Raw genomic sequence first — 16,368 nt, forward strand, 5'->3', positions numbered from 1 at the left:
GACTTTATTTTACCCAAATGGATAATACTTTTTTCATTGGTGAACAATGTAACTCATCAGGTGATTTTACTAATCCTTGTACTTCTCTATTCTTCCATAAACATAGTGTCTCCTATTTTGTCACACGGCTTTTATGGGACTTTTTAAAAGTGGAATTCCAGTTTTAACTGAATTTAGTTTTAGGTCGCGGCTTTTCATAGATTCGCTAGGATTTTATGCCAGAAATTTGTCAGTTTTACTACAAGAACTACAAGTAACATAGTGCTTCTCAATAAATTAGAATATCATCAAAAAGTTAATTTATTTCAGTTCTTCAATGCAAAAAAGTGAAACTCCTATATTATATAGTCATTACACACAGAGGGATCTATTATATAGAGTCATTACACACAGAGGGATCTATTATATAGTCATTACACACAGAGGGATCTATTATATAGAGTCATTACACGCAGAGGGATCTATTATATAGAGCCATTACACGCAGAGGGATCTATTATATAGAGTCATTACACACAGAGGGATCTATTATATAGAGTCATTACACGCAGAGGGATCTATTATATAGAGCCATTACACGCAGAGGGATCTATTATATAGAGTCATTACACACAGAGGGATCTATTATATAGAGCCATTACACGCAGAGGGATCTATTATATAGAGTCATTACACAGAGGGATCTATTATATAGAGTCATTACACACAGGGATCTATTATATAGAGTCATTACAAACAGAGGGAACTATTATATAGAGCCATTACACAGAGAGAGATCTATTATATAGAGTCATTACACGCAGAGGGATCTATTATATAGAGTCATTACACGCAGAGGGATCTATTATATTGAGTCATTCCACGCAGAGGGATCTATTATATAGAGCCATTGCACGCAGAGGGATCTATTATATAGAGTCATTACACGCAGAGCGATCTATTATATAGAGCCATTGCACGCAGAGGGATCTATTATATAGAGCCATTACACGCAGAGGGATCTATTATATAGAGCCATTACACACAGAGCGATCTATTATATAGAGTCATTGCACGCAGAGCGATCTATTATATAGAGCCATTGCACGCAGAGGGATCTATTATATAGAGCCATTGCACGCAGAGGGATCTATTATATAGAGCCATTACACGCAGAGGGATCTATTATATAGAGCCATTACACGCAGAGGGATCTATTATATAGAGTCATTACACACACAGTGATCTATTATATAGAGTCATTACACGCAGAGGGATCTATTATATAGAGTCATTACACGCAGAGGGATCTATTATATAGAGTCATTACACGCAGAGCGATCTATTATATAGAGTCATTACACACAGAGGGATCTATTATATAGAATCATTACACACAGACGGATCTATTATATAGAGTCATTACACACAGAGGGATCTATTATATAGAGTCATTACACGCAGAGGTATCTATTATATAGAATCATTACACACAGAGGGATCTATTATATAGAGTCATTACACACACAGTGATCTATTATATAGAGTCATTACACGCAGAGGGATCTATTATATAGAGTCATTACACGCAGAGGGATCTTTTATATAGAGTCATTACAGACAGAGGGATCTATTATATAGAGTCATTACACGCAGTGCAATCTATTATATAGATTCATTACACACAGAGGGATCTATTATATAGAGTCATTACACACAGAGGGATCTATTATATAGAGTCATTACACGCAGAGGGATCTATTATATAGAGTCATTACACGCAGAGGGATCTATTATATAGAGTCATTACACACAGAGGGATCTATTATATAGAGTCATTACAAACACAGTGATCTATTATATAGAGTCATTACACACAGAGGGATCTATTATATAGAGTCATTACACACAGAGTGATCTATTATATAGAGTCATTACACACAGAGCGATCTATTATATAGAGTCATTACACACAGGGATCTATTATATAGTCATTACACGCAGAGGGATCTATTATATAGAGTCATTACACACACAGTGATCTGTTATATAGAGTCATTATACACAGAGTAATCTATTATATAGAGTCATTACACACAGTGATCTATTATATAGAGTCATTACACACAGGGATCTATTATATAGAGTCATTACACGCAGAGGGATCTATTATATAGAGTCATTACACGCAGAGGGATCTATTATATAGTGTCATTACAGACAGGGATCTATTATATAGAGTCATTACACAGAGTGATCTATTATATAGAGTCATTACACACAGAGGGATCTATTATATAGAGTCATTACACACAGAGGGATCTATTATATAGAGTCATTACACACAGTGATCTATTATATAGAGTCGTTACACACAGGGATCTATTTCACGTGTTTATTTCTGTTAATGTTGATGATTATGGCTTACAGCCAATGAAAACACAAAAGTCATTATCTCAGTAAATTAGAATACTTTATAACAACAGCTTGAAAAATGTTTTTAAAATCTGAAATGTCTGTTCAGTAAATGCCCTCAATACTTGGTCGGCTCCTTGTGCATCAATTACTGCATCAATGCGGCAATGTGGCATGGAGGGATCAGCCTGTGGCATGGAGGGATCAGCCTGTGGCATGGAGGGATCAGCCTGTGGCATGGAGGGATCAGCCTGTGGTATGGAGGGATCAGCCTGTGGCATGGAGCGATCAGCCTGTGGCATGGAGGGATCAGCCTGTGGCCCTGCTGAGGGGTTATAGAAGCCCAGGTGGCTTTGATAGCCGCCTTCAGCTTATCTGCATTGTTGGCTCTGGGGTCTCATCTTCCTCTTGACAATACCCCATAGATTCTCTATAATAGATCCTCTATGGGGTTAAGGTCAGGCGAGTTTGCTGACAATCAAGCACAGTGATACTGTTGTGTGGAAACCAGGTATTGGTACTTTTGGCCGTGTGGACAGGGGCCAAGTCCTGCTGGAGAATGACATTTCCATCTCCAAAAAGCTTGTCGGCAGAGAGAAGCATGAAGTGCTGTAAAATGTCCTGGTAGACGGCGGCGCTGACTTTGGTCTTGATAAAACACAGTGGACCTCCACCAGCAGATGACATGGCCCCCAAACCATCACTGATGGTGGAGACTTCACACTAGACCTCCAGCAGCTTGGATTGTGGCCTTTCCACTCTTCCTCCAGACTCTGAGACCTTGATTTCCAAATGAAATGTAAAATGTACTTTCATCTGAAAACACCTTGGAGCACTGAGAACAGTCCAGGTCTTCTTCTCCTTGGCCCAGGTAAGACGCTTCTGGCGTTGTCTATTGGTCATGAGTGGCCTGACACAAGGAATGTGACACTTGCCCATGTCCTGGATACGTCTGTGTGTGGTGGCTCTTGAAGCAATGACTCCAGCAGCAGTCCACTCCTTATGAATCTTCCCCAAATGTGTGAATGGCCTTTTCTTAACAATCCTTTCCAGGCTGCGGTTATCCCGGCTTCTTGTGCACCTTTTTCTACTACACTTTTTCTTTCCACTCAACTATCCATTAACCTGCTTGGATACAGCACTGTGTGAACAGCCAGCTTCTTTAGCAATGACCTTTTGTGGCTTACCCTCCTTGTGGAGTGTGTCAATGACTGCCTTCTGGACATTTGTCAAGTCAGCAGTCTTACCCATGATTGTGGAGCCGACTGAAACAGACTAAGGGACTTTTTAAATACGTAGAAAGCCTTTGCAGGTGTTTTTTGATAATTATTCTAATTTACTGAGATAATGACTTTCGTGTTTTCATTGGCTGTAAGCCATAATCATCAACATTAACAGAAATAAACACGTGAAATAGATCCCTCTGTGTGTAATGACTACATAATAGACCCCTCTGCGTGTAATGACTCTATATAATAGATCCCTCTGTGTATAATGACTCTATATAATAGATCCCTCTGTGTGTAATGACTCTATATAATAGATCCCTCTGTGTGTAATGGCTCTATATAATAGATCCCTCTGTGTGTAATGACTCTATATAATAGATCCCTCTGTGTGTAATGACTCTATATAATAGACCCCTCTATGTGTAATGACTCTATATAATAGATCACTCTGTGTGTAATGACTCTATATAATAGATCCCTGTGTAATGACTCTATATAATAGATCCCTCTGTGTGTAATGACTCTATATAATAGATCCCTCTGCGTGTAATGACTATATAATAGATCCCTCTGCGTGTAATGACTATATAATAGATCCCTCTGCGTGTAATGACTCTATATAATAGATCGCTCTGTGTGTAATGACTCTATATAATAGATCCCTCTGTGTGTAATGACTCTATACAATAGATCCCTGTGTGTAATGACTCTATATAATAGATCCCTCTGCGTGTAATGACTCTATATAATAGATCCCTCTGTGTGTAATGACTCTATATAATAGATCCCTCTGTGTGTAATGACTCTATATAATAGATCCCTCTGTGTGTAATGACTCTATATAATAGATCACTCTGTGTGTAATGACTCTATATAATAGATCCCTGTGTGTAATGACTCTATACAATAGATCCCTCTGTGTGTAATGACTCTATATAATAGATCCCTCTGCGTGTAATGACTATATAATAGATCCCTCTGCGTGTAATGACTATATAATAGATCCCTCTGCGTTTAATGACTCTATATAATAGATCGCTCTGTGTGTAATGACTCTATATAATAGATCCCTCTGTGTGTAATGACTCTATACAATAGATCCCTGTGTGTAATGACTCTATATAATAGATCCCTCTGTGTAATGACTCTATATAATAGATCCCTCTGTGTGTAATGACTCTATATAATAGATCACTCTGTGTGTAATGACTCTATATAATAGATCCCTCTGCGTGTAAGGGCTCTATATAATAGATCCCTCTGCGTGTAATGACTCTATATAATAGAACCCTCTGTGTGTAATGACTCTATATAATAGATCCCTCTGTGTGTAATGACTCTATATAATAGATCCCTCTACGTGTAAGGACTATATATAATAGATCACTCTGCGTGTAAGGACTCTATATAATAGATCCCTCTGCGTGTAAGGACTCTATATAATAGATCCCTCTGTGTGTAATGACTCTATATAATAGATCCCTCTGCGTGTAATGACTCTATAAAATAGATCCCTCTGCGTGTAATGACTATATAATAGACCTCTCTGCGTGTAATGACTCTATATAATAGATCCCTCTGTGTGGAATGACTATATAATAGATTGCTCTGTGTGTAATGACTATATAATAGATCCCTCTGCGTGTAATGACTCTATATAATAGACGTCTCTGCGTGTAATGACTCTATATAATAGATCCCTCTGCGTGTAATGACTCTATATAATAGATCCCTCTGCGTGTAATGACTCAATATAATAGACCTCTCTGCGTGTAATGACTCTATATAATAGATACCTCTGTGTATAATGACTCTATATAATAGATCGCTCTGTGTGTAATGACTATATAATAGATTGCACTGCGTGTAATGACTCTAAATAATAGATCCCTCTGTGTGTCATGACTCTATATAATAGACCTCTCTGCGTGTAATGACTCTATATAATAGATCCCTCTGCGTGTAATGACTCTATATAATAGATCCCTCTGCGTGTAATGACTCAATATAATAGACCTCTCTGCGTGTAATGACTCTATATAATAGATCCCTCTGTGTGTAATGACTCTATATAATAGATTCCTCTGTGTGTAATGACTATATAATAGATTGCACTGCGTGTAATGACTCTATATAATAGATCCCTCTGTGTGTAATGACTCTATATAATAGATCCCTCTGTGTGTAATGACTCCATATAATAGATCCCTCTGCGTGTAATGACTCTATATAATAGATCCCTCTGCGTGTAATGACTCTATATAATAGATCCCTCTGCGTGTAATGACTCTATATAATGGATCCCTCTGTGTGTAATGACTCTATATAATAGATCCCTCTGTGTGTAATGACTGTATATAATAGACCTCTCTGCGTGTAATGACTCTATATAATAGATCCCTCTGTGTGTAATGACTGTATATAATAGACCTCTCTGCGTGTAATGACTCTATATAATAGATCCCTCTGTGTGTAATGACTCTATATAATAGATCCCTCTGTGTGTAATGAGTCTATATAATAGATCCCTCTGTGTGAAATGACTCTTTATAATAGATCCCTCTGTGTATAGTGACTCTATAATAGATCCCTCTGTGTGTAATGACTCTATATAATAGATCCCTCTGTGTGTAATGACTCTATATAATAGATCCCTCTGTGTGTAATGACTGTATATAATAGACCTCTCTGCGTGTAATGACTCAATATAATAGATCCCTCTGTGTATAGTGACTCTATAATAGATCCCTCTGTGTGTAATGACTCTATATAATAGATCCCTCTGTGTGTAATGACTCTATATAATAGATCCCTCTGTGTGTAATGACTCTATATAATAGATCCCTCTGTGTGTAATGACTCTATATAATAGATCCCTCTGTGTGTAATGACTCTATATAATAGATCCCTCTGTGTGTAATGACTCTATATAATAGATCCCTCTGTGTGTAATGACTCTATATAATAGATCCCTCTGTGTGTAATGACTCTATATAATAGATCCCTCTGTGTGTAATGACTCTATATAATAGATCCCTCTGTGTAATTACTCTATATAATAGATCCCTCTGTGTGTAATTACTCTATACAATAGATCCCTGTGTGTAATGACTCTATATAATAGATCCCTCTGCGTGTAATGACTCTATATAATAGATCGCTCTGTGTGTAATGACTCTATATAATAGATCCCTCTGTGTGTAATGACTCTATACAATAGATTCCTGTGTGTAATGACTCTATATAATAGATCCCTCTGCGTGTAATGACTCTATATAATAGATCCCTCTGTGTGTAATGACTCTATATAATAGATCCCTCTGTGTGTAATAACTCTATATAATAGATCCCTCTGTGTGTAATGACTCTATATAATAGATCACTCTGTGTGTAATGACTCTATATAATAGATCCCTGTGTGTAATGACTCTATACAATAGATCCCTCTGTGTGTAATGACTCTATATAATAGATCCCTCTGCGTGTAATGACTATATAATAGATCCCTCTGCTTGTAATGACTATATAATAGATCCCTCTGCGTTTAATGACTCTATATAATAGATCGCTCTGTGTGTAATGACTCTATATAATAGATCCCTCTGTGTGTAATGACTCTATACAATAGATCCCTGTGTGTAATGACTCTATATAATAGATCCCTCTGTGTGTAATGACTCCATATAATAGATCCCTCTGTGTGTAATGACTCTATATAATAGATCACTCTGTGTGTAATGACTCTATATAATAGATCCCTCTGCGTGTAAGGGCTCTATATAATAGATCCCTCTGCGTGTAATGACTCTATATAATAGAACCCTCTGTGTGTAATGACTCTATATAATAGATCCCTCTGTGTGTAATGACTCTATATAATAGATCCCTCTACGTGTAAGGACTATATAATAGATCCCTCTGCGTGTAAGGACTCTATATAATAGATCCCTCTGCGTGTAAGGACTCTATATAATAGATCCCTCTGTGTGTAATGACTCTATATAATAGATCCCTCTGCGTGTAATGACTCTATAAAATAGATCCCTCTGCGTGTAATGACTATATAATAGACCTCTCTGCGTGTAATGACTCTATATAATAGATCCCTCTGTGTGTAATGACTATATAATAGATTGCTCTGTGTGTAATGACTATATAATAGATCCCTCTGCGTGTAATGACTCTATATAATAGACGTCTCTGCGTGTAATGACTCTATATAATAGATCCCTCTGCGTGTAATGACTCTATATAATAGATCCCTCTGCGTGTAATGACTCAATATAATAGACCTCTCTGCGTGTAATGACTCTATATAATAGATCCCTCTGTGTATAATGACTCTATATAATAGATCGCTCTGTGTGTAATGACTATATAATAGATTGCACTGCGTGTAATGACTCTAAATAATAGATCCCTCTGTGTGTCATGACTCTATATAATAGACCTCTCTGCGTGTAATGACTCTATATAATAGATCCCTCTGCGTGTAATGACTCTATATAATAGATCCCTCTGTGTGTAATGACTCTATATAATAGACCTCTCTGCGTGTAATGACTCTATATAATAGATCCCTCTGTGTGTAATGACTCTATATAATAGATTCCTCTGTGTGTAATGACTATATAATAGATTGCACTGCGTGTAATGACTCTATATAATAGATCCCTCTGTGTGTAATGACTCTATATAATAGATCCCTCTGTGTGTAATGACTCCATATAATAGATCCCTCTGCATGTAATGACTCTATATAATAGATCCCTCTGCGTGTAATGACTCTATATAATAGATCCCTCTGCGTGTAATGACTCTATATAATAGATCCCTCTGTGTGTAATGACTCTATATAATAGATCCCTCTGTGTGTAATGACTGTATATAATAGACCTCTCTGCGTGTAATGACTCTATATAATAGATCCCTCTGTGTGTAATGACTCTATATAATAGATCCCTCTGTGTGTAATGACTTTATATAATAGACCTCTCTGCGTGAAATGACTCTATATAATAGATCCCTCTGTGTGTAATGACTCTATATAATAGATCCCTCTGTGTGTAATGAGTCTATATAATAGATCCCTCTGTGTGAAATGACTCTTTATAATAGATCCCTCTGTGTATATTGTCTCTATAATAGATCCCTCTGTGTGTAATGACTCTATATAATAGATCCCTCTGTGTGTAATGACTCTATATAATAGATCCCTCTGTGTGTAATGACTCTATATAATAGATCACTCTGCGTGTAATGACTCTATATAATAGATCCCTCTGTGTGTAATGACTCTATATAATAGATCCCTCTGTGTGTAATGACTCTATATAATAGATCCCTCTGTGTGTAATGACTCTATATAATAGATCCCTCTGTGTGTAATGACTCTATATAATAGATCCCTCTGTGTGTAATGACTCTATATAATAGATCCCTCTGTGTAATTACTCTATATAATAGATCCCTCTGTGTGTAAGGACTCTATATAATAGATCCCTCTGCGTGTAAGGACTCTATATAATAGATCCCTCTGTGTGTAATGACTCTTTATAATAGATCCCTCTGTGTGTAATGACTCTATATAATAGATCCCTCTGTGTGTAATGACTCTATATAATAGATCCCTCTGTGTGTAATTACTCTATATAATAGATCCCTCTGTGTGTAATGACTCTATATAATAGATCCCTCTGTGTGTAATGACTCTATATAATAGATCCCTCTGCGTGTAATGACTCTATATAATAGATCACTCTGCGTGTAATGACTCTATATAATAGATCCCTCTGTGTGTAATGACTCTTTATAATAGATCCCTCTGTGTATAGTGACTCTATAATAGATCCCTCTGTGTGTAATGACTCTATATAATAGATTCTATATAATAGATCCCTCTGTGTGTAATGACTCTATATAATAGATCGCTCTGTGTATAATGACTCTATATAATAGATCCCTCTGTTTGTAATGACTCTATATAATAGATCCCTCTGTTTGTAATGACTCTATATAATAGATCCCTCTGTGTATAATGACTCTATATAATAGATCCCTCTGTGTGTAATGACTCTATATAATAGATCCTTCTGTGTGTAATGACTCTATATAATAGATCCCTCTGTGTGTAATGACTCTATATAATAGATCCCTCTGTGTGTAATGACTCTATATAATAGATCCCTCTGTGTGTAATGACTCTATATAATAGATCCTTCTGTGTGTAATGACTCTATATAATAGATCCCTCTGTGTGTAATGACTCTATATAATAGATCCCTCTGTGTGTAATGACTCTATATAATAGATCCCTCTGTGTGTAAGGACTCTATATAATAGATCCCTCTGCGTGTAATGACTATATAATAGATCACTCTGCGTGTAATGACTCTATATAATAGATCCCTCTGTGTGTAATGACTCTATATAATAGATCCCTCTGTGTGTAATGACTCTATATAATAGATCCCTCTGTGTGTAATAACTCTATATAATAGATCCCTCTGTGTGTAATGACTCTATATAATAGATCCCTCTGTGTGTAATGACTCTATATAATAGATCCCTCTGCGTGTAATGACTCTATATAATAGATCACTCTGCGTGTAATGACTCTATATAATAGATCCCTCTGTGTGTAATGACTCTATATAATAGATTCTATATAATAGATCCCTCTGTGTGTAATGACTCTATATAATAGATCGCTCTGTGTATAATGACTCTATATAATAGATCCCTCTGTGTGTAATGACTCTATATAATAAATCCCTCTGTGTGTAATGACTCTATATAATAGATCCCTCTGTGTGTAATGACTCTATATAATAGATCCCTCTGTGTGTAATGACTCTATATAATAGATCCTTCTGTGTGTAATGACTCTATATAATAGATCCCTCTGTGTGTAATGACTCTATATAATAGATCCCTCTGCGTGTAATGACTCTATATAATAGATCACTCTGTGTGTAATGACTCTATATAATAGATCCCTCTGTGTGTAATGACTCTATATAATAGATTCTATATAATAGATCCCTCTGTGTGTAATGACTCTATATAATAGATCACTCTGTGTGTAATGACTCTATATAATAGATCCCTGTGTGTAATGACTCTATACAATAGATCCCTCTGTGTGTAATGACTCTATATAATAGATCCCTCTGCGTGTAATGACTATATAATAGATCCCTCTGCGTGTAATGACTATATAATAGATCCCTCTGCGTTTAATGACTCTATATAATAGATCGCTCTGTGTGTAATGACTCTATATAATAGATCCCTCTGTGTGTAATGACTCTATACAATAGATCCCTGTGTGTAATGACTCTATATAAAAGATCCCTCTGTGTGTAATGACTCTATATAATAGATCCCTCTGTGTGTAATGACTCTATATAATAGATCACTCTGTGTGTAATGACTCTATATAATAGATCCCTCTGCGTGTAAGGGCTCTATATAATAGATCCCTCTGCGTGTAATTACTCTATATAATAGAACCCTCTGTGTGTAATGACTCTATATAATAGATCCCTCTGTGTGTAATGACTCTATATAATAGATCCCTCTACGTGTAAGGACTCTATATAATAGATCACTCTGCATGTAAGGACTCTATATAATAGATCCCTCTGCGTGTAAGGACTCTATATAATAGATCCCTCTGTGTGTAATGACTCTATATAATAGATCCCTCTGCGTGTAATGACTCTATAAAATAGATCCCTCTGCGTGTAATGACTATATAATAGACCTCTCTGCATGTAATGACTCTATATAATAGATCCCTCTGTGTGTAATGACTATATAATAGATTGCTCTGTGTGTAATGACTATATAATAGATCCCTCTGCGTGTAATGACTCTATATAATAGACGTCTCTGCGTGTAATGACTCTATATAATAGATCCCTCTGCGTGTAATGACTCTATATAATAGATCCCTCTGCGTGTAATGACTCTATATAATAGACCTCTCTGCGTGTAATGACTCTATATAATAGATCCCTCTGTGTATAATGACTCTATATAATAGATCCCTCTGTGTGTAATGACTATATAATAGATTGCACTGCGTGTAATGACTCCATATAATAGATCCCTCTGCGAGTAATGACTCTATATAATAGATCCCTCTGCGTGTAATGACTCTATATAATAGATCCCTCTGTGTGTAATGACTCTATATAATAGATCCCTCTGTGTGTAATGACTCTATATAATAGATCCCTCTGTGTGTAGTGACTGTATATAATAGACCTCTCTGCGTGTAATGACTCTATATAATAGATCCCTCTGTGTGTAATGACTCTATATAATAGATCCCTCTGTGTGTAATGACTGTATATAATAGACCTCTCTGCGTGTAATGACTCTATATAATAGATCCCTCTGTGTGTAATGACTCTATATAATAGATCCCTCTGTGTGTAATGCGTCTATATAATAGATCCCTCTGTGTGAAATGACTCTATAATTGATCCCTCTGTGTGTAATGACTCTATATAATAGATCCCTCTGTGTGTAATGACTCTATATAATAGATCCCTCTGTGTGTAATGACTCTATATAATAGATCCCTCTGTGTGTAATGACTCTATATAATAGATCACTCTGCATGTAATGACTCTATATAATAGATCCCTCTGTGTGTAATGACTCTATATAATAGATCCCTCTGTGTGTAATGACTCTATATAATAGATCCCTCTGTGTGTAATCACTCTATATAATAGATCCCTCTGTTTGTAATGACTCTATATAATAGATCCCTCTGTGTGTAATGACTCTATATAATAGATCCCTCTGTGTGTAATGACTCTATATAATAGATCCCTCTGTGTGTAATGACTCTATATAATAGATCCCTCTGTGTGTAATGACTCTATATAATAGATCCCTCTGTGTGTAATGACTCTATATAATAGATCCCTCTGCGTGTAATGACTCTATATAATAGATCACTCTGCGTGTAATGACTCTATATAATAGATCCCTCTGTGTGTAATGACTCTTTATAATAGATCCCTCTGTGTATAGTGACTCTATAATAGATCCCTCTGTGTGTAATGACTCTATATAATAGATCCCTCTGTGTGTAATGACTCTATATAATAGATCGCTCTGTGTATAATGACTCTATATAATAGATCCCTCTGTGTGTAATGACTCTATATAATAGATCCCTCTGTTTGTAATGACTCTATATAATAGATCCCTCTGTGTATAATGACTCTATATAATAGATCCCTCTGTGTGTAATGACTCTATATAATAGATCCCTCTGTGTGTGATGACTCTATATAATAGATCCCTCTGTGTGTAATGACTCTATATAATAGATCCCTCTGTGTGTAATGACTCTATATAATAGATCCTTCTGTGTGTAAAGACTCTATATAATAGATCCCTCTGTGTGTAATGACTCTATATAATAGATCCCTCTGTGTGTAATGACTCTATATAATAGATCCCTCTGTGTGTAAGGACTCTATATAATAGATCCCTCTGCGTGTAATGACTATATAATAGATCACTCTGCGTGTAATGACTCTATATAATAGATCCCTCTGCGTGTAGTGACTCTATATAATAGATCCCTCTGTGTGTAATGACTCTATATAATAGATCCCTCTGTGTGTAATGACTCTATATAATAGATCCCTCTGTGTGTAATGACTCTATATAATAGATCCCTCTGTGTGTAATGACTCTATATAATAGATCCCTCTGTGTGTAATGACTCTATATAATAGATCCCTCTCCGTGTAATGACTCTATATAATAGATCCCTCTGTGTGTAATGACTCTATATAATAGATTCTATATAATAGATCCCTCTGTGTGTAATGACTCTATATAATAGATCGCTCTGTGTATAATGACTCTATATAATAGATCCCTCTGTGTGTAATGACTCTATATAATAGATCCCTCTGTGTGTAATGACTCTATATAATAGATCCCTCTGTGTGTAATGACTCTAATAGATCCCTCTGTGTGTAATGACTCTATATAATAGATCCTTCTGTGTGTAATGACTCTATATAATAGATCCCTCTTTGTGTAATGACTCTATATAATAGATCCCTCTGCGTGTAATGACTCTATATAATAGATCACTCTGCGTGTAATGACTCTATATAATAGATCCCTCTGTGTGTAATGACTCTATATAATAGATTCTATATATTAGATCCCTCTGTGTGTAATGACTCTATATAATAGATCGCTCAGCGTGTAATGACTATACAGTGCCTACAAGTAGTATTCAACCCCCTGCAGATTTAGCTGGTTTGATAAGATGCAAATAAGTTAGAGCCTTCAAACTGCAAACGAGAGTAGGTTTTATGAACAGAAGCATAAATCTTACAAACCAAAAAGTTATGTTGCTCAGTTGAATTTTATTAAATTTTAAACATAAAAGTGTGGGTCAATTATTATACAACCCCTATGTTTAATATTTTGTGGAATAACCCTTGTTTGCAATTACAGCTAATAATCGTCTTTTATAAGACCTGATCAGGCCGGCACAGGTCTGTGGAGTTATCTTGGCCCACTCCTCCATGCAGATCTTCTCCAAGTTATCTAGGTTCTTTGGGTGTCTCATGTGGACTTTATTCTTGAGCTCCTTCCACAAGTTTTCAATTGGGTTAAGGTCAGGAGACTGACTAGGCCACTCCAACACCTTGACTTTTTCCCTCTTGAACCAGGTCTTGGTTTTCTTGGCTGTGTGCTTTGGGTCGTTGTCTTGTTGGAAGATGAAATTACGACCCATCTTAAGATCCTTGATGGAGGAGCGGAGGTTCTTGGCCAAAATCTCCAGGTAGTCCGTGCTATCCATCTTCCCATGGATGCGGACCAGATGGCCAGGCCCCTTGGCTGAGAAACAGCCCCACAGCATGATGCTGCCACCACCATGCTTGACTGTAGGGATGGTATTCTTGGGGTCGTATGCAGTGCCATCCAGTCTCCAAACGTCACGTGTGTGGCTGGCACCAAAGATCTCGATCTTGGTCTCATCAAACCATAGAACCTTGAACCAGTCTGTCTCAGAGTCCTCCAAGTGATCATGAGCAAACTGTAGACGAGCCTTGACATGACGCTTTGAAAGTAAAGGTACCATACAGGCTCGTCTGGAACGGAGACCATTGCGGTGGAGTACGTTACTTATGGTATTGACTGAAACCAATGTCCCCACTGCCATGAGATCTTCCCGGAGCTCCTTCCTTGTTGTCCTTGGGTTAGCCTTGACTCTTCGGACAAGCCTGGCCTCGGCACGGGAGGACACTTTCAAAGGCTGTCCAGGCCGTGGAAGGCTAACAGTAGGTCCATAAGCCTTCCACTTACGGATGATGCTCCCAACAGTGGAGACAGGTAGGCCCAACTCCTTGGAAAGGGTTTTGTACCCCTTGCCAGCCTTGTGACCCTCCACGATCTTGTCTCTGATGGCCTTGGAATGCTCCTTTGTCTTTCCCATGTTGACCATGTCTGAGTGCTGTTCACAAGTTTGGGGAGGGTCTTAAATAGTCAGAAAAGGCTGGCAAAAGAGATCTTTAATCCACACATGTGAAGCTCATTATTCTTGGTGCCTGAACTACTTCTTAATACTTTAGGGGGACCAAACAGAATTCTTGTGGTTTGAGGGGTTGAATAATAAATGACACTCTGAATTAACTTTTAACGTTTAAAAAAAAAAAAAAAATTGCTGCAGTGCATTTCCCACTTCCAGGCTGATCTACAGTACAAATGTCACAATGCCAAGTTAATTCCGCATGTGTCAACCAGCTAAATCTGCAGGGGGTTGAATACTACTTGTAGGCACTGTATAATAGATCCCTCTGTGTGTAATGACTATATAATAGATCCCTCTGTGTGTAATGACTATATAATAGATCCCTCTGTGTGTAATGACTCTATATAATAGATCCCTCTGTGTGTAATGACTCTATATAGTAGATCACTCTGTGTGTAATGACTCTATATAATAGATCCCTCTGTGTGTAATGACTCTATATAATAGATCCCTCTGTGTGTAATGACTCTATATAATAGATCCCTCTGTGTGTAATGACTCTATATAATAGATCCCTCTCTGTGTAATGACTCTATATAATAGATCCCTCTGTGTGTAATGACTCTATATAATAGATCCCTCTGTGTGTAATGACTCTATATAATAGATCCCTCTGTGTGTAATGACTCTATATAATAGATCGCTCTGTGTGTAATGACTCTATATAATAGATCCCTCTGTGTGTAATGACTCTATATAATATAGGAGTTTCACTTTTTGTATTGAAGAACTTACTTAAATTAACTTTTTGATGATATTCTTATTTACTGAAAAGCACTTGTACATCTGCCTGTATGCACACCAGATAATGAAATCTATAACTGCTCAGTTGTCCATTTTTGGGAGAGTCATAATCACTTGCAATCATGTCTAAGTTAATTCCCGTTTAGTAGGGATGAGCCGTCTCTCTATTGACACTAATCTTCCGGCACGAACTCCAAACTTTTAAGTTTGGGTTCGCTCATCTCTACCCTTTGGCCATGCTCCTCAAGTCATTCCTGACTGATCACGTCATCCACCATCTTCTTTTCCCCGGTTCATTCTGTTGCCATCTCTTCTCCAGATAAGTGACTCGCGTACAATTGTATTAATGTTATGGCTTTTGAAAGAAGTAAAAGTTGGTTGATTGTTTCCTCTGTGGTTCTAGCAGCAATG

This window comes from Phyllobates terribilis, unplaced genomic scaffold, assembly GCF_046119375.1.
Source record: "Phyllobates terribilis strain yellow unplaced genomic scaffold, ASM4611937v1 Scaffold_5__5_contigs__length_657084704, whole genome shotgun sequence".
In the NCBI taxonomy this organism is placed as follows: domain Eukaryota; kingdom Metazoa; phylum Chordata; class Amphibia; order Anura; family Dendrobatidae; genus Phyllobates; species Phyllobates terribilis.